The sequence below is a fragment of the Oryctolagus cuniculus genome, chromosome 7 (genome assembly GCF_051225735.1).
Source record: "Oryctolagus cuniculus isolate XC-2025 breed Fujian yellow rabbit chromosome 7, ASM5122573v1, whole genome shotgun sequence".
Taxonomy (NCBI): domain Eukaryota; kingdom Metazoa; phylum Chordata; class Mammalia; order Lagomorpha; family Leporidae; genus Oryctolagus; species Oryctolagus cuniculus.
This window is the reverse complement of record NC_142873.1, coordinates 32465327-32485190: the sequence shown is the minus strand read 5'-3', so window position 1 is coordinate 32485190 and position 19864 is coordinate 32465327. Positions and strand designations below refer to the sequence as shown.

At 40.9% G+C, this 19864-nt stretch overlaps 1 pseudogene; it reads left to right on the top strand.

Moving 5' to 3' along the window:
• The first annotated feature begins 3529 nt into the window (after positions 1–3529).
• On the top strand, positions 3530–19059 carry LOC149125395 (ubiquitin-conjugating enzyme E2 variant 2-like; annotated as a pseudogene).
• Positions 19060–19864: the final 805 nt, after the last annotated feature.

Genomic DNA, 19864 nt, shown 5'->3' with positions numbered 1-19864 from the left:
TAATGTAGACATTCTCAATAAGCCTTGATATAGTATTAGTTGGAAACAGAAATGAGCTTACTATTACTTTGAAAGTTATCTGCCTTAGTTTCATATGAACATTTTTATACTAAAGAATATGGAATCAAGATAGCAAATGGGCTACATATACAAAAATATAGGTTTTCAAACATGTATTTGAAAGTCAGAAAGTCAGAGTGACACACCCACCTACAAACCTATACACACACACAGAGAGAGAGAGAGAGAGAGAGAGAGAGAGAGATTCCATCCACTGGTTCACTCCCCAGATGGCTATATGGCCAGGACGAGACAAAGCCAGGAACCAGGAACTTCACCTGAGTCTCCCACATGGGTGCAGGGGCCCAAAGCATCCTCCGCTGCTTTCCTAGGTGCATTAGCAGGGAGCTGGGTTGGAAATGGAGTAGCTGGGACTCGAATTGATGCCCATATGGGATGCTGGTATTACAGGTGGCAGCTTTACCCGGTACATCATGACACTGGCTCCCAAAATGTGGTTTTTAAAAAGTGAATATTTATTAATGTAACCACTTTCTTGAGTGTTTATTGGATGGGTCATACTATTTTAAACCTCTTCAGGCATTCAGATACAGGATGCAGATGTCTTAATCAGTAGGCTATATGCCCACCACAATTGCTCTGTTTTCATTTATCTCATACGGCTTCTGGTTTGTTTTCTAAGCTTTCTTTTTAGGTTTACTTAACAAAAAATTAAACTCAGGGATGGATGTTTGGCATAGTAGTTGAGATACTGATCAAGATACCCACATCCATATCAGAGCATCTGAGTTCTACTCCTGGCTCTGGCTCCTGATTCCAGCTTTGTGTTTATGTAGACCCTGGGGGACAGTGGTGAAGTCCATGTAATGAGTCCCTGTCACCCCACGTAGGAGACCTGGGTTGAGTACTTGGCTCCCAGATTTGGACCTCAGGCTATTGTAGGCATTTGGCAGAGTGAACCAGAAGATGGTCGGGCATGGTTTCTATCTATCTGTCTCTCTGTTTATCTCTCTCACACTTTGCCTCTCAAAAATTTTTTCAAAACAGACAAACTCAAGGGCCTGTGCTATGGTGCAGTGGGTTAAGCCACCACCTGCAGTGCTGGCATCCCAAATGGGAGCTGATTCAAGTCCTGGCTGCTCCACTTCAGATCCAGCTCCCTGCTAATGTGCCTGGGAAATCAGAAGATGGCCCAATCCCTTGGCCCCTGCACCCACTTAGGAGACCAGAAGAAGCTCTTGGCTCCTGGCTTCCATCTGGCTCAGCGCTCGCCATTGTGGCCATGTAGGGAGTGAACCAATAAATGGTGTCAGATTCTCTTATCAGAACATAAGCCTAAGAACAGGTTGATTTGCCCAGCTTCCAGTCAATTTCCCAGTGTCTAGTCATTATTCACATATTTCAGAAGCTTTACCTGACGATGTGTTTTCCCACTTCCAACATCTGATTCATTGATAAGCTGAATCTCAGAGCACATGTAAAGCTGCAGGCCCAATACAGGCCCCTGTTTTGCTCCTCTTGCAAGGCTTTGCTTTTGGAAATTCCATCTCCAAGGACATCATCCTCATTCCAAACTCCCCCCTGGCTTCCTAGCACTCCACCACCCTTAGTCTGAGCCCACTTTTCCGAGAATCGTAGTTAATGACTCAGGTAGGAAAAGGAGAGTGATGCCTCAGAGAACATCTCCGACCCATGATCCAGAGCTCCAGGTCTCTGAGTCAGAGCAGCAAATGGAGCAGGGCTGCCTAAAGCCAAGCAATTGCCGTTCTAAATAAAGTCCTGGGCCAGCGCGGTGGCGTGGTGGGTAAAGCCCCCACCCACGGTGATGTCAGAATTCTATATGGGCACCGGTTTGATTGCTGGCTGTTTTACTTCTGATCCAGCTCCCTACTAATGGCCTGGGAAGAGCAACGGAAGATGGTCCAAGTGCTTGAGCTTCTGCACCCAAGTGGGAGACCCAGAAACTCCTGACTCCCAGCTCCTGGCTTCAGCTGGCTCAGGGCTGGCCATTGCAGCCATCTGGGGAGTGAACCAACAGATGGAAGATCTCCCTCTCTTTCTGTGTCTCCTTCTCTCTGTGTTACTCTGATTTTCAAATAAATAAATAAACAAATATTTTAAAATAAATAAATAGTCTTATTGTGCTATTAGCTCTGTCATTAGGATAACTTCATCTTTCATAATTTATTTGCAAATGCCTTTTTGATGTATTTTCATCCATAAAAGTAGTATTTTAATATTTAAATATTACATCAAAAATACAAGTACTATATGAAATTCCTTAAATGGGTTTCAAGTGCGCTGTCTGAGACTTCATTGAATAAAGTCACCCTTAACTGTTCCTCCACATTCAATTTCCAAAACTGTGGGCTGTAAGAGGTGTCTAGACACAAAGCATTGCAGAAATCCTGATGCTGTAGACAGACTGACCCAGCTCCAAATGGAGATGCACGGGCAACAGAAGCCCCCCGAACTCACATAATTCCCCTAAAAGTTTATCCAAGTTAAGACAGGAAAAAAATCCCACAAAAAGGGACTTTTAAACTTTTTAAAACTTCCCATACTTGTTACTTTTTAAAATAGTCAGGCATGCAGTTTTCTGAATCCAAGTGCTTCCGAATAGTTGTAGCTCTGTAGGTATGCTCACCAAAAATGTTAATTTTGGTCACAAATTGTTTTATGAAAGTTAAAAAACACAAATTTGTCAAACTGACTCTGGAAATAAAAGTTTTACTAGAAATGACAATGTGAGTCAAGCCTTCAGTGCCCTTTCCCAGCCCAGAGGTGTTTATTTGAGCAGCAGGAGCAGTGGGGCCGGGGACCAGCTAAGGAACAGTCTGCCGCTCTTGGTCCTCTTGATGCCTTAGACACCACAGGGTAAAGAAATGACCCAAGGTGTTTGTAGAGCCAGAGTTGGATACAGACTCCAGAGCTCTTTCAGGATGGAGAAACCAACAGACTGATTAGGAAGCCCCAAATGAATATGTACAGTAAGATGGGTGTTTTGGAGAATACCTTGGTCCACTTTGGAGAGAGCTTCTAGAGACAAGTGAATCCTTTTATAGGGCTTAAACATCTTCACTGTCTCTTCTTTCTCAGACAGATACGCTCAACGAAATTTCAACCTCCCAGCTAAATCAATAAATCACTCCCATGGGCAGGCTCATGCTTGAGGGCTGTAAATAAGTAGAAGTGTTTTAAGTTGTGTATTTCTTATGTGGATTTCTCTCAATCTTTGAAGGAATCCGTTTCAAAATAATGACACTTGGAAATATGGAGCAATTTGAGACAGGGACGAATTACTCCACACAATGCTGTTTAGGTGCCAGAAGCATAACAATTCCTTTCCCTTTGAAGAGAAACAGATCTGTGCAGCAGGCAGGCCTGAGCACCACACCGACTAGCAATTAAAACTCAGGAATTCCCAGAGTAGACCCTGTGGTTCCAATCGCACATCTGCACTGGCACTGTTTCCAAAAGCTTAAAGGAAATCCTAATCATTCAGGAAATGTGCCCATGTGGCTCCAGTACTGCAGACGTGGGGCATCAGCTGCCCACGCAGTCCACTAAGTCTCAAGGTCATGCCAAGGGCAATTATTACCCTGAACTTACTAGTTGCAGCAGCCTGGTGTTATTACTGTTATCTGAAATAGTGCTGAGGAGATTCCAAAATGGCCGAATAGAAGTGCCTAGCACTCGTCTCCCCCACACAGGAACCAAACCAACAAAGGAGCGGCTGCATCTTGAGGTGAGTCGTAACGGGAAAGCACTGGAACTCAGCAAAGGAGAGACAGGGACCTTTGAGACACAGAGGCCCGGGGTGGCAACACAGAGAGAGAAAGAGCACTGGAACCAAGCCCTGGGCTCCCTATCAGGAGGGAATCCCTACTGCAGGGGAAAGGGTGAATGGGAGAGTCCCAGTAGACCCCATTGCTGCAGACACTGAAAATCCTAGCTGGAGTTCCACGGCCGTTCCAGTTTATGCCAGTTAGGGAGCTTCCTGCAATCTGCACATTAGCTTTGTTTAGAAAAACAAATTCATGGGGCTGGCACTGTGGCGCAGCAGGTTAATGTCCTGGCCTATATGGGCACCAGTATGAGAAGCCCCTGCCACCAGCGTTGCCACTGCTGTGGGTCCTGAGGACACACGTGCCATGCTCCTGATACTATTGCTGCTGTTGCTAAGGGACACCACAAACCATGGAGCCCCAGTGATGCATGAGGAAACACACCACATTTCAAATCCTCAGCACCACCACTCCATGGCTGACATGGCTACACTGTGGATGTTTGGTTCCCACTGGTGTGTGCATCACACTCACCTGGGTCACTAGCATACCCTCACGCTTGCAGGGCACCTGGGGATGGACAGGCTCTCTGATGCTGCTGCCACATGCATTGTTCCTAAAGCCTCAGTTACAACTGGAGAAGCCATAGGGAAGTTACACTACCATACCAAATCGGAAACAAAGCCCCTATAGCCTACCAAGCTGACACTCAAAGACACAACTTTAGAAGAAAGTCTTTACTTCAAAAGTCACCTTTTGGTTGACACAACTGATATGCAATATATGCAAATATCAACATGGAGACACAAGAATTATGAATAAGCAAGGTAACATGAGGCTTCCAAAGAAACACAAAAACTCTCTAGCAACAAACTCCAAAGATAAGGACACAGACAAAGTGTGAAAATGATAATTCTAAACAACAAACTCAATGAGATACATGAGAATACAAACAATTCAATGAAATTAAAAGTTCATGGCATGAATGAGAAATTCAGCAAAGAGATAGAGATTATGAAAAAGGACCAAGCTAAAATGCAAACAAAACTGAAGAACTCAATAAGTCAAATCCAAACTTGAAGACAATCTTTTGAAATATCCTAATAAGACAAAAAGAAAAAAATAAAGGAAGTCTCCAAGACTTGCAGGATAATACTATTGAAAAATGAAAGCATTTTTTGAATTTTGATCATCCCAGAAGGCAAAGAGAAGTGGAAAGATAGAAAGTCTATTCAATGAAATAATAACTGAAAAATTTTGCAGTCTAGGGAAAGATGTGGACATCCAGGTTCAGGAGAACCAAACAACTCCAAATAGTTTTGACCAAAAAAATTCCTTTCCATGACATCTTGTAGCAAAACTGTTAAAAATACAAAACAGAATTTATGGGCCGGCGCCGCGGCTCACTAGGCTAATCCTCCGCCTGTGGCGCCGGCATACCAGGTTCTAGTCCCAGTCGGGGCGCCAGATTCTGTCCCGGTCACCCCTCTTCCAGGCCAGCTCTCTGCTATGGCCCGGGAAGGCAGTGGAGGATGGCCCAAGTCCTTGGGCCCTGCACCCACATGGGAGACCAGGAGAAGCACCTGGCTCCTGCCTTCGGATCAGCGCCATGCACAGGCCGCAGCGCGCTGGCCGCGGCAGCTATTGGAGGGTGAACCAATGGCAAAGGAAGACCTTTCTCTCTGTCTGTCTCTCTCACTGTCCACTCTGCCTGTCAAAAAAAAAAAAAATACAAAACAGAATTTGAAAAACAAGGGAATGGCACCAATTGACATTTAAAGAACTCCTTTACACTAATAGCAGATGTTTCAATATAAATCTTACATGGAGGGAGGTAATGGGATGTCATATTCAAAACTCTGAAAGAAAAAGAAAACTGCCAACCAAGAATATTATATACAGCAAAGCTACCCTTCAGAAATGAAAGAGAAATGAAGACTTTCCAAGAGAAGCAAAAACTGAGGGAATTCATTACCATTAGATATTAAATATTTCTATCAGAAATATTTGAAAGAATCCTACATCTAGAAGCAAAAGTACAATAACTACCATCATGAAAATACACAAAAGAATAAAAATCACTGGCAATTCAGATATACAAGTGAAAAAGAGAAAACCACCAACCTACAAAAATAAACAATAAGAGAAACAAAAAGGACCAAAGAATATTCAAAACAATCAAAAAAAAAAAGAAAAAGAAAATAGTAGGAATAAAATTTCTTACTTGTCAACAATAACTTTGACTGCAAATAGATTAAATTCCCCCATCAAAAGAAACAGAGCAGCTGAATGAATTTTTAGAAAAAGACTTAACTACATGCTGCCTACAACAAACTCATTTTACCTGTAAGGACACCGATAGACTAAAAGTGAAAGGTTGGAAAAAGACATTCCATGCAGATGGAAATCAGTGGCAAACCAGAACACTTACATTAGATAAGAGATTTTTAAGTCAAAAAGGGCAAAAGCAGACACTGTGTAATTTCAGACAAATCAATTCAACAAAAGGAAATAACAACATAAATATATGCACCCAATGCTGGAGAACAAAATTACATGAAGCAAACATTGTTAGATCTAAAGAGGGGGATAGACTCCAGTACACTAATGTCAGGGATATCAACATTGACTTAGATCTATGGATACATCATGGGGATTAAAAATCAACAAAGAAACATCAGAACTAAACTACACTATTGACCAAATGGACCTAACACATATAACATTTCATCCAGAGTCGAAAAGAGAGACATTATAACTGATACCAAAGAAATACGCAGAATTTTTATGGACTATTATAACTATATGCCAACAAACTGAAAAACCGAGAAGAAACAGATTAATATCTGAACACACAGAAACTACCAAAATAAAAACAGAAGAACATAAAAACCTGATCAGGCCATGGATGAGCTATGAATTGAATTAGTAATATATAAAGTCTCAACAAAGTAAATCCCAGGACCAGGCAGCTTTGTGGCTGAATTCTATAAAACAATTAAAGAATAACTCATATCAAGTCTCAAAAAATTCCAAAAAATAAAAAAAAGAGGAGACTGTCAAACTCATTCTATAAAGTCAGCATTTCCCTGATACCAAAACCAGACAAAAACACAATAAAAAATAAAACTACATAACAATATTCCTGATTAACATAAATGCAAAAAAACTCAGCAAAATACCAATCAAAAACTGATTCCAATAGACATCAAAAATATTACACACCATAGATTTATCCCATGGATTTGATGAAATTCATTTGATGAAATTTGATGCATTTGATGAAATTCAACATCATTTCATGATTTAAAAAACTCTCAACAAAATTAGGTAGAGAAAAAAATATGACTCAATACAATAGAGGCAATATCGTGCTAACTCAAGAAAAGCTGAAAGCGCTGACTGTCGCTCCCCCTCTTCATGGAGGAACGACACTAAACCCTGCCTAGGCTTCATATCCAAGTCACGGCACCATTATGTCGCTCCCCCCCTTCGCGGAGGAGCGACACTGAACCCTGCGCTGTTCTTTTGTCTGCTCGGCCCTTCCCGGGTTTGCTGCTGGTTCTTCCCGGGTTGGCTACCGACCCTTCCACCTCCGTGGAAGGGCAGTTCCCCCTGCCACTTTCCCCACTTCCGCGGGGGAGCGGCACACCGCTGGCCGGCTCTCTCGGGGGCTGCACAGGTGTTCCTTCAGATAGATGTTCCTGGTGCATGTTGTCTCTCTCCTCCTTTATAGTCCTCTTCCACCAATCCCAACTCTGCTACCCCCACGCCGAGTACGCTGCTCTCCTCCAATCAGGAGCAGGATCAGCTCCTGCAGGTCATCACTCAAGTTGGCTAGAGGCAGCTGCATAGAAGTTGTTACTCCCTTCTCAGCGCCATATTGTGGGAGAGCAAATGCATAGAATAAGTCTTAATTCCAGTAACAGTCTAGTCCAAGTTGCTCCCCACAGTTGACATGTCCACTTTCACCACTCGTATTTGACATAGCACTGGTAGTCTTAGCCAACGCAATTAGGCAGCAGAGAGAAGTGAAAGGAACCCAAATTATAAGAAAGTCAGAATACCCATGTCTGCAGATAACACAATCTTACAAATAGATAAACCTGAAGAATCCACCAAAAAAACCATTGGAACTAATAAATAAATTCAGTGAAATTTGTGGGCTACAAAATTAATATACAAAAAGCAATAACAGTTTTATACTCCAATAAAATGACTTGAAAAATCAAAAAAGCAGGCTTATTCAAATCTTATTCACAATAAATAAGTAAATAAAACGGCTAGAAATAAACTTAACCAAGGACGTAGAAGATCTCTACAATGAAAATGCCAAATACTAGTGAAAGAAATCATAGAGGTGACGTGGGCAGTTGGCACAGCAGTTAAGATGTTGCTTGGGTGACCTACATCTTGTATAGGAGTTCCTGCGTGTGAATCCTGGCTCTGTTCCCAATTCCAGCTTCCTGCTAATGTGCACTCTGAAAGGCAGCATATGATGGGTCAAGAAGCTGGGCTCCTGACACCCATGTGGGAGATCTGGACTGAGCTCCCAGGAATTAACTTGGGGAATGAATCAGTAGATGGGAAACCTCATTCCTCAAAATAAAATAAAATAATAAAATAAAATAGAATAAAATAAAACATTACAGAGGACACCAAAAGTGAAGACATTTCACACTCCTGGATTATAAGAATTGGTGTTGTTAAAATGCGCACACTATTCAAAGTGATCTGCAAATTCAGTGCAATTTCCATCAGAATACCAATGACATTCTTCACAGAACTAGAAAAAAGCAATCCTACAATTCACATAGAACCACAAAAAATCCAGACTAGTCAAATAAAATCCTAAGCAAAAGGAAAAAATATCGGGACACATTATATTATGTGACTTCAAAACATACTACAGAGGCTGATGTTGTGGCACGATGGGTTAAGCTGCTGCTTGGCACACCTGCATCCCATATCAGAGTGTCTGGATCGTCCCACATCTGCTTCTGATCCAGCTTCCTGCTAATGTGCCTGGGACTCAGAAGATGATGGCCAAGTACTTGGGTTCCCTCCACTGAGATGGGATTTCCAGATGGAGTTCCTGTCTCCTGGCTTTAGCTGGTCCAATCCCGGCTGTTGCAGGCATTTGGAAAGTGAACCCTCAGATGAATATATTTCTCTCTGTGTGCCCATCTGTCTTTCAAATTAATAAATAAATATTTAAAAACTTATGATAGTGTTTTTTAAAAACAAATACCACATAGCTATAGTAATCAAAAATCACCATACTGGCATAAAAACAAACACATAGACCAGTAGAGGCAAGTAGAGAATTCAGAAATTAACCTACAGACTTACAGTTAACTGACTTTTTATGAAGGTGCCAAGAACATACAAAGGAGAAAGGACAGTATCTTATATAAATGATACTGAGGGCAAGTGTTTGACACAGAGGTGAAGTTGCCACAAGGGACATCCCATATCAGAGTACCTGGTTCAAGTCTTGGCTACTCCACTTCTGATATGGCTTTCTGTTAAAGCTAACCTGTGAGATAGCAGGTGATAGTTCAAATGGTTGGGTACTTGCCCACCTAGTCTACATTTTTAGTTTGGAAGAAAATGCTTCTTAAATAGTTTTACAGCTTCATATTCATCTTTTATATATGTTTTTGGAGTTAAACAAGACATTTCCTTTCAATAATTACTTATAATATGACAATATTTGTTTTTTTCTATTCACAACATTTATATTGCATTTGTAAAGGAATATGAGCACAAAAAGTACCATTTTATAAGGTAAAAAGAGAAGGCTTACAAGATTTTGTGATCTGATCAAGTTTTTGGTTTTTTTCCAGAAGAGGTGTTAAGCATTAATTAATTAATTAATTAATCTAATTTTTTTTTAAACTTTTATTTAATGAATATAAATTTCCAAAGTACGACTTATAGATTACAATGGCTTCCCCCTCCATACCGTCCCTCCCACCCACAACCCTCCCCTTTCCCACTCCCTCTCCACTTCCATTCACATCAAGATTCATTTTCGATTATCTTAATATACAGAAGATCAGCTTAGTATACATTAAGTATGGATTTCAACAGTTTGCTCCCACACAGAAACATAAAGTGAAAAATAATAGATGATTTTTTTTAAATGATGATGAAATCAGAGCAGACCTATTGTCATGTTTAATCCCAGTGAGAGTCAAGTTGGGAATTGATAATTTCTTTCTTTTTTTTTTTTTTTTACAGAGCATCAGTTTAGTATGCATTAAGTAAGGATTTCAACAGTTTGCACCCCCATAGAAACACAAAGTGAAATATATTGTTTGAGTACTCATTATAGCATTAAATCTCAATGCACAGCACATTAAGGACAGAGATCCTACATGAGGAGTAAGTGCACAGTGACTCCTGTTGTTGACTTTACCAATTGACACTCCTGTCTATGGCATCAGTAATCTCCCTCTGCTCCAGTCATGAGTTTCCAAGGCTATGGAAGCCCTCTGAGTTCTCCGACTCTTATCTTGTTTAGACAAGGTCATAGTCAAAGTGGAGGTTCTCTCCTCCCTTCAGAGAAAGGTACCTCCTTCTTTGAAGACCTGTTCTTTCCACTGGGATCTCACTCGCAGAGATCTTTTGCCAGAGTGTCTTGGCTTTCCATGCCTGAAATACTCTCATGGGCTTTTCAGCCAGATCCGAATGCCTTTAGGGCTGATTCTGAGGCCAGAGTGCTACTTAGGACATCTGCCATTCTATGAGTCTGCTGAGTATCTCACTTCCCATGTTGGATCACTCTCCCCTTTATTTACTCCATCGGTTAGCGTTAGAAGGTACTAGACTTGTCTATGTGCTCCCTTTGACTCCCAGTCCCTCCACCATGACCAACTGTGAACTGAAATTGATCACCTGGAACAGTGAGATGGCATTGGTACATGCCACCTCGATGGGATTGAATTGGAATCCCCTGGTATGCTTCCAACTCCACCATGTGGGGCAAGTCAGCCTGAGCATGTCCCAAATTATACATCTCTTCCCTCTCCCATTCCCACTCCCATGTTCAACAGGGATCACATTTCAGTTAATTTTCAACACTTAAGAATAACTGTGCATCAATTACAGAACTAAATCAGTCATATTAAGTAGAACAGATAAAAAAAACTACTAAGAGGGATAATGTATTAAGTTGTTCATTAACAGTCAGGGCTATGCTGATCAAGCCACCGTTTCCCATAGTGTCCACCTCTCTCCAACAGGTTTCCCTCTTGGTGAGAAGAAAGAGAAGGGGAAAATGTTAGTGAAAATTGTCAGTGACAAAATATACTAAAAGAAATGCAAACAATTTTTGAAGATTTCAGCTATTTAAAGAACAAAATAGTTACCTAAATGCATATTGTATATGAAGATTCACAATTACTTTCCAATTACTGTTCCTGTTTTGTTTTGTTTCATTTTGTTTTGTTTTGTTTTGTTTTGTTTTTGCTAAGCTTCCCATTGACCTGGTCTACCATGTAGAAACATAGTCTTTCATGGCAAAGCCTGTTGCAGTAGTAATGTCTTTTTGAGTAGTGAAGTCCTAAAATGAAATTTTCTCTGATTTTAGAGTAGTGTGTAGGGTTAGGGTGCAGGGAAATGCTATATTACTAAATCTGTTCAGTTTTGTGTCTTACTGGTGTAAACCGTATTGAAGATGGGTGGGATCAAATCCATTCAGACTGACAGTCTTGATGAAGTCATGTAGGAAAGCTTAGGAGGCCAACACTACCTCAAAAGTGCCATTAAGACTGTATAAGGAGCAGAGATGGCACGGATTCATCCCAGGTCTCGCTGGATTCAACTCATATAGACAGCTCTGACAGATTGCAGCTGTAAGCAGAAACATGTGTAGAGTTAGTATCTGGTCTTCCTTAGAACTACCTTGGATTCAAAATTATCTAAAGCATGTGACAACAGAATTCATGATGTGAGCTTCTCAAATACATATTGGATGGATTTTTTTTTTACCATTTGTACTGACAGAATGAAAACCCAATTCATTTCATATGTCAAATTATTATTTTGTGAGTTGCAGAATAAGCCACTGAAATTTCCATTATGACTTTTCCCCCAATAAGCCAAGTATTTCAATCTAAAAAAAAAGCTATCTTGCAGCAAAGGAAACAATCAAATAAAATAGACAACCTAAAGAATGGGAAATATATTTGTAAACTATTTATCTTGCTAGGGGTTAATCTCCAAAATATATAGGGAACTCAAACAACTCAAAAATAAATAAAATGGGTAAATGATACCAATAGACATTTCTCAAAAAATAAATAAAATAGTCAACATGTGTAAGAAAAATGAGTCAACATCACTAATTGTCAGGGAAATGCAAAATAAAACCAAATGAGATATCATGCCACCCTAATTAGAACAGCTGTTATTAAACAGAAGAAAGTAACAAATGCTGGTGAGGATGTGTCAAAAGGAGAACTCATCCACTGTTGGTGTGATGTAAATTAGTACAGTCACTATGGAAAACACTATGGAGTTTCCTCAAAAAACTGAACATAGAACTAGCATATGACTCAGCCATCCCACTACTGGTACATAACCAAAGGAATTGAAATAAGTACGCCACAGGGACATCTACATGTTTATTGAAGCGCTATTCACAGTAACCAAGATACAGAATTCAATCAAAGTGCCCATTGATATATAAATGGATAAAGAAAACATGTTATTGGGGCTGGCACTGTGGCATAGCGGGTAAAGCCACCGCCTTCAGTGCTGGCATTCCATATAGGCACCAGTTCGAGTCCTGGCTGCTCCACTTCTAATGCAGCTCTCTGCTATGGCCTGGGAACGCAGTAGAAGATGGCCCAAGTCCTTGGGCCCCTGCACCCACATGGGAGACCATGAAGAAGCTCCTGGCTCCTGGCTTTGGATCGGCGCAGCTCTGGCCATTGCAGCCATCTGGGGAGTGAACCAGCGGATGGAAGACCTCTTTCTCTGCCTCTGCCTCTCTGTAACTCTGCCCTTCAAATAAATAAATAATTTTTTTTAAAAATGAAAACATGCTATGTATGCACTTTGGAATACTATCCAATCATAAAAAGGAATGACATTTACAGTAACATGGCTAGAATGGAGGACAGTGTATTAAGTGAAATATGCCAGGCAAAGAACAAGTACCACAGTCACCACATTGAAGTAGAGAGTAAAATACAGGTCACCAGAGGCTGGTAAACCATTTCTCTATTTTTCTTAGCCCAAAGGCTAAGTGCCAAGTCTTCTTTAACTACGTCAATAGCCCTGTTCCATGAAGTTCTCTGCTGCCCTTGTTCCATGGATCTCCTTGGAATGGGTCCTCTCTCTGCCTACATGGCTCTGAAGTTGCCTCTTCCCTGAACTCTGCCCCAGCCACCTCTGCTTTCCAGAGACATTGTTTATGTCCTCTGTAGCCTCTTGATTGGAACCAGACTGAAAGAAATGCCTTTACAATCCCTCTGTAACACCCACAGATGGAGCAGTCAATCCACCGCTCATTCTGTAACCGTGTATACACATGCTTCAAATCTATGAAGTAATAATCTCACTTTTTTTTTTTTTTTGACAGGCAGAGTGGACAGTGAGAGAGAGAGACAGAGAGAAAGGTCTTCCTTTTGCCGTTGGTTCACCCTCCAATGGCCACCGCGGCCAGTGCGCTACCACCGGCGCACCGCGCTGATCTGAAGGCAGGAGCCAGGTGCTTCTCCTCGTCTCCCATGGGGTGCAGGGCCCAAGCACTTGGGTCATCCACCACTGCCTTCCCGGGCCACAGCAGAGAGCTGGCCTGGAAGAGGGGCAACTGGGACAGAATCCGGCACCCCGACTGGGACTAGTACCCCGTGTGCCGGCGCCGCAGGCGGAGGATTAGCCTAGTGAGCCGCGGCGCCCGCTATAATCTCACCTTGAAATCATCTTAGTCACCTTCATATCAGTTTGAGAACTAAAAACAAAACACAAAGACAGAGTATGTGGTCTCAAAAATATGTTCTTTTTAAGCTTCTGACTTTTTAAGTATTTATTTATTCATTTATATGAGAGGCAGACAAACAGAGCGAGCAAGCTCCCAAGCACTGGTTAACTCCCCCCAAATGCCCACAACAGCCAGAACTGGGCTGGGTCTGGAGCCAGGAGCTGGGAACACATCCAGATCTCCCATGTGGATGATAGGAACCTGATTTCTTGAGCCATCACCATTGTTCACTGAGGTCTGCATTGGCAGGAAGCTGGAGTCAGGAACTGGATCCAAGAATAGAACCCAGATGTATGGGCATCTTCACCACTAGGCTATACTCCTATCCCGCTTGTGACTTTTTGAGCTTAGCAATTTCTATACCACAAACTAAAGAAGCTCAAAAAGTGAGGAGAGGGACAGTGCAATGTTTTATACAGATAGTGGTTTCACAATATTTTACTAAATTTTCCAGTTTGAATTGCTGTGAGTGATTGGTTCTGCCCAAGTAGCAGTGACTGCTTAAATGGCAACCAGGTGAACAATCCCTCTCTCCATGTAGAACAGGTGCCGGTCATCTTTGCACTACCGCACATACCATCTTTAGAACCTCAGAACAGCATCTCAGTGTCTTCTCGTTGTCTGTTTTCTGCCATCCAGGGACAATGTCTTCCCTGTTGGCATCCATACCACCTGCCAAAGTAAGCATCACAGAGTAGGGGCTCTATAAACATTTATTCAATGAATGAAAAAGTAGCAATAAGAATTCCAACCACAAATGGCTTTTATAAGAAGCAGGATCACAATGATGAAGAAGATGCAAGTAGGGTGAATTCTAGTGAGTAAAGTCACATTGGGAACATATTTTTTGAAATGTTGTCACAGCCATGTATGATTTGTGAATATTGAGTATGCTCTGACAGCTAGGGAGGGCTACGCAATTGCTTCAACACAATGGAGTGACCCAGATGTTTTTATGATGTGACAAGAAGGATTTTTTTCACTGCTGACAACTGTTTACATTTTTCCACTGTGAGGTTAACCTAATCTTGTACCCTGTCATTTTCTCTCGCCTGCAGAAGTAATCCTCTGTCTATAAATGTATACAACTATAATCCCATGTGCTGGGCAAAGACAGCTTGACATTTTTGACTATGTAACACCCCATTTAATAGCTCAAAGGGGAGCTGACAAAGAAGTAATTAAGAAAAAACAGATTTCATAAGCAAATAGAAATTCTTCCCAAAGCATAGTTTGCTAACTACAAAGGCAGGGACTGAAATCTCTAAATAAATATTAGGAATAATTTTCTTATAGGCCCTTCCAAAAGTAAGCTTTAAAATGAGCTTAAATCCACTAGAAGTAATAAATGCCAATTAAATCTCAGTGGCCTTATTTCTAGATTTTTGTAATTCTAAAAAAATTGGTATTAAAAGATGACCAGAAACTGTCAAAGTGTGCTTAGCTTTAAAGCATTGAATTGTTCCAATGTGTGTGATTGTGAGCCTACAATAGTTCAGACACTGTCCTTGACCCTGGGGTTACAATGGGGAATGACACAACCTCTGCTCTCAAGAAGTCTGTGGTCTAGGGGAAATGAGATTTTGGTTCTATTTTTTAAATAATTATTCAAAATGAAGGAACCCTAGATTGTCATGTACTCCTCTAAGTTTACCCCCGATCCCTTACCAGGTCCCATCTAAACCATTCCAGATATCTATACATGTTCATTTCTCCTTGCAAGAATTTTGAAAAACATAGTCAATCTTTATTTCCTCACTATAAAATTCAATTAAAACCATAAGTAAAGCAACATCTAATAGATGGCCAGTGTAAACATGGTCAAAATCTTTATTAGTCTGGCATCAAATGATCGAAAGTAACCAAATCCCAAATTTCCTCTAAAATTTTCTCATAAAGATCACAAAATATGTGGAACCTAGCACACATCATCATGGAGAGGGATGATTTTAAATACAATTCATTTTTATTATAAATACTTCTATTTATTTATTTGAGAGAGAGGGTTACAGACAGTAAGAGGGAGAGACAGAGAGAAAGGTCTTCCATCCACTGGTTCACTCCCCAAATGGCTGCAACGGCCGGAGCTGAGCCAATCCGAAGCCAGGAGCCAGGAGCTTCTTCCAGGTCTCCCAGAGGGTGCAGGGGCCCAAGCATCTGGGCTGTCTTTTACTGCTATCCCAAGCAATATCAGAGATCTGGATGGGAAGTGGAGCAGCCAGGACTTGAACCAGCGCCTATATGGGATGCCGACGCCACAGGCGGAGGATTAACCTACTTCACCACAACTCTGGACCCACAATTCATGTTCTTAAGCAGCATTTTTCATGTCTGTAGCCATATTAATGCTGAAGACCACATAAAATGTCTCTTTTATTTACAAACCCCAAGGTCCCACTCCTAATGAAAGTCTCCAGGTAATTTCAATAGGTTATTTGTGACTTTTAGTTCATTACTGCTTTGTCCTTACTCTCAAAGCAAAAATACTCTTCCCAAAAATATACAATATGAAAAGAGAGCCTCTTTTATTGGTATAAATCTGGTCACGCTAGTGTCGCATTTTAACATAAAGTTGAAAGTTATGGTTCAACTGTTGCTGTCCATATAGCAGGAGACCAGGCGTTCTGCCGCTTTGATGATGCCAGACAAAGCAAAATGGTGCTGTCCAAACAGAATTTCTACTCCACTCTTCCTCTGGATCATCCTTCTTCCCAAACCCTGTCTTTCCCTAAGAGGGAGAACTGACAGTGCAACAGCATAAAGCTTACAAAATGAGAGAAGACCTTAAACGTGTAGCTTCATTCCCTCTAAAAAAAACTTGAGAAAAAATATAAAGAAAACTTCGGAAACATGTCAATGCAGCTAACAGTAAAAATGTATGACTTCTCCCCCAAATATATATCATATAAAGCAAAAGGAGGAGAATTATAGGAGCCCAAGGGAAGAAACCACTAGAAGCACTAATTATATAATTAGATAAATGAATGAAACTTCTACATTTAAAAAGTCTCATATTGAGTTAAAAATGCAAAATTCAATTTTGGGTTATTTGAAGAAATATACCTAAAGCAAAGTGACATGAAAGATTAAGATTAAAATTATTGCCCATGATACATCAAACAAATCTGAAAAATCAGTTTACTATATTAAAATAATATAAAGAAGAATTTTAAGGGGAAAATTTGTTTCTATTGATTAAGCAGTGTAATCCACGTAGATTAAGAATAGCTGTGAAACCTCACACTCAGAAAATTTTATTTCAGCATATTAAATAAACTAAGTTAAAAATGAAGGAAAATTTCACTAAACCTCACTACTAGTGGTTACCTTTCTCTAGTCATGGTCTATAATTGATAATACCCCTGAAGTGTCTAAAAAAATAAAATACAAAACAAATCTGGAGGAAAACATCAACAATCCAAGATATATAGGACTTTCAAGGAAAAAAGTCATAAAATAAGCTTCACATAAGACAATATGACAATTGAAATTTGCAAAGCGCAAGTTGAAGCAGTCCATCAGGAGGAAGCATCAGGAAGCAAGGTAAGTTGCAGGATAACTGCCTATCCTTCCATATTCAGTTGGTAGACGGCGAGTGTTCCCAGTGTTCAAGGCACTTCCTGGGCACTAAGGATATATAATGAAAAAGTTCATTTGAGGGAGTCTATAAATAAATCAACATGAAAATACATATGATGTCAAGCAATAATATGTGCTTAAGAAAGAAATAAACCGAACAAAATGAGAGGCAATTTCAGGTGAGGTGATTAGGGAAGACGTCTTCTGATGAGTTAACTCAAGGTAGAGCCTGGACAAGGGTTCATGTGCAGGTGACTCATCTGAGAGATGCATCCAGGTGGACAGGCATGATAGACAAGGAAGGAGAAGGAAGGCAAGGTACCTGTGTGTTATTGCTGCCAGCGTGTCAGGGGTTTGGTTTCTCCACTTTGTGTAGCTGTCTGCGCAACACACAGAAGACAAGAGAATTCATCCACTAGCTCTCATGTGTTATTAGCTGAGAGTTGTCCATGGAGGTGTTAACTGCCAAGTACTTCCATGCACACATGTTTGGGCTGAGTCCTCTACAGTGGTGTCCCTGACATGAACTGAAAGACTTGGTGTGAGTTTAAGGCAGACACTGTCAGGCTGGGGACAGATAAAGCCCACATGATACTGTGCATCACAGGGTGTGTGTTCTCGATGGAGCCAAGGAGTACTGGCTACTGATTTTAGGTGTGACACTCAAAATGCAGGTGGTAGATGCCTCCGGCTACAGTCAGTGCAGGGGAAGGGATGTCAGAGCCAGCTAGTGTGTTTGTATCCCCAACTTTTCTCTATGCCAGCATGAGCTAGTTGATTCACAACTTAAAGTGAGCTCAAAGTGCCAGTGCACTTCAACCACCCTGGCATACGCACTGTACAGAACACCAGCTCTCTCTTTTGTCTGTCCCCTGACCCCACTGCGAGATCATTTTCCAATGTGCAGGGAGCTCCAAGTCTCCTGAGTCAGACTGGGTGAATACAAGGGAACCCTGCTGCAAACTGTGACCTTCTTCACTCTGTGCTTATGTCTAAAACTCCCAAAGTCACAGGGTGCAGAGTGTCTGCTATCCTCCCAGCACGTTGCCCTGTCCCTGGCTCCAGTGGCCTCTGGAACAGCAGGACTGCCACTCTCCCTTGATTCAGAACAGAGTTCATTAGCAACTCCACCACAGCAAACTGAGTCTGGCACTTTGGTAGGGGGAGGGGAGGGAGACAATATGGCCTCCATTAGGCTCCATTAGAATAGGAACTTAGGCTAGGTCTGCCTACAGGAGAAAATGATGTTCTCCACAGGGGTTAAAATTGCCTCTTAATTTTCACTTGTTGGAAGAACTTGAAGGACAAAAAGGAGTCAGCAATTTTGGTACCATTAGCTGGGGTCTCCCAGATGATGAGGATATGACACAAGATTCACAGGCATGATTACTGGGCCATCAAGAACAAATTATGAGAACAGCCTATACAGCTTGAAAGTAGAATGTGTTCCTAAATACCCAGCAGCTCCTCCATCAGTTAGAAAAATTCATATGAATGAGCTAGATAGTTCCAGTGGAATGGTGGATGCCCAGAGTTTACCAGTATTAGCAAAATGGCAAAGTTCATGTAGCATTTAAAGTTTAGCTTCAGGAGCTAAGATGTCCAATGAAATCCAAAGAAAATACAAAGCTCCCACAGCCACCAAAAGGCCAAACATATAGCAATTACTTTTAATGGATCTCAAACTTTCCTTAAATCAACAACCTTCAACTCATATTAATGTCTTCATTAAATAGCACAATTCAGTAAAGAATTCCAACTGGATACATGACCTGGACATCTATAAGAATATATTAATGTATGTGCACTTGTTATGTTTTCAGATACCAGGAGGAAAAATGCACAACCTTTCTCTCTCTTGTTGAGGCACTGTAATCTAAACATAAACCTGGAATGCTCCAAATAAGATTTGGGTTTACAAGATGCAAGCATAATGAGACATGTTCCATGGCAGTGGAAACGTGTGTTTCTGAAAAAGTAAAAATCCCAGGAAGGACAAACAGAAATGGTATGCTTTACCCATCTTGCTTCAGGAAAGAGGTGCAGTTGAATTGTTTAAAATAGCAAGTACAATGAATGTTGTCACCAATTGTGTTAAATTTGAAGTGGTTTGGGTAGTGACTACAGTATAAAAATATGTTCAGGATTGCTCTTTTTTTCTTTTGTCTTGTTTTTTTTCCTTTTTTATTTATTTGCAAGCATTTCATAAATACAACTTTAGGAACATAGTAATTCTTCCCACCATACCCACCCTCCCACCCACACTCCCACCCCTCATCCTCTTCCCTATCCTGTTCCCAGTCTTGTTTTTCACTAAGAACTATTTTCATTTAACTTCATATTTAGAAGGTTAACTCTGTTCTAGGTAAAGAGTTCAATACTTTATATGAGGAAGAAAACGAAAAAGAAAAAAAAAAAAAGAAAGGAAAAAAGGCAAAGAAAAAACTAAAAACAAAAAACAAGAACAAAAACTGTTCCT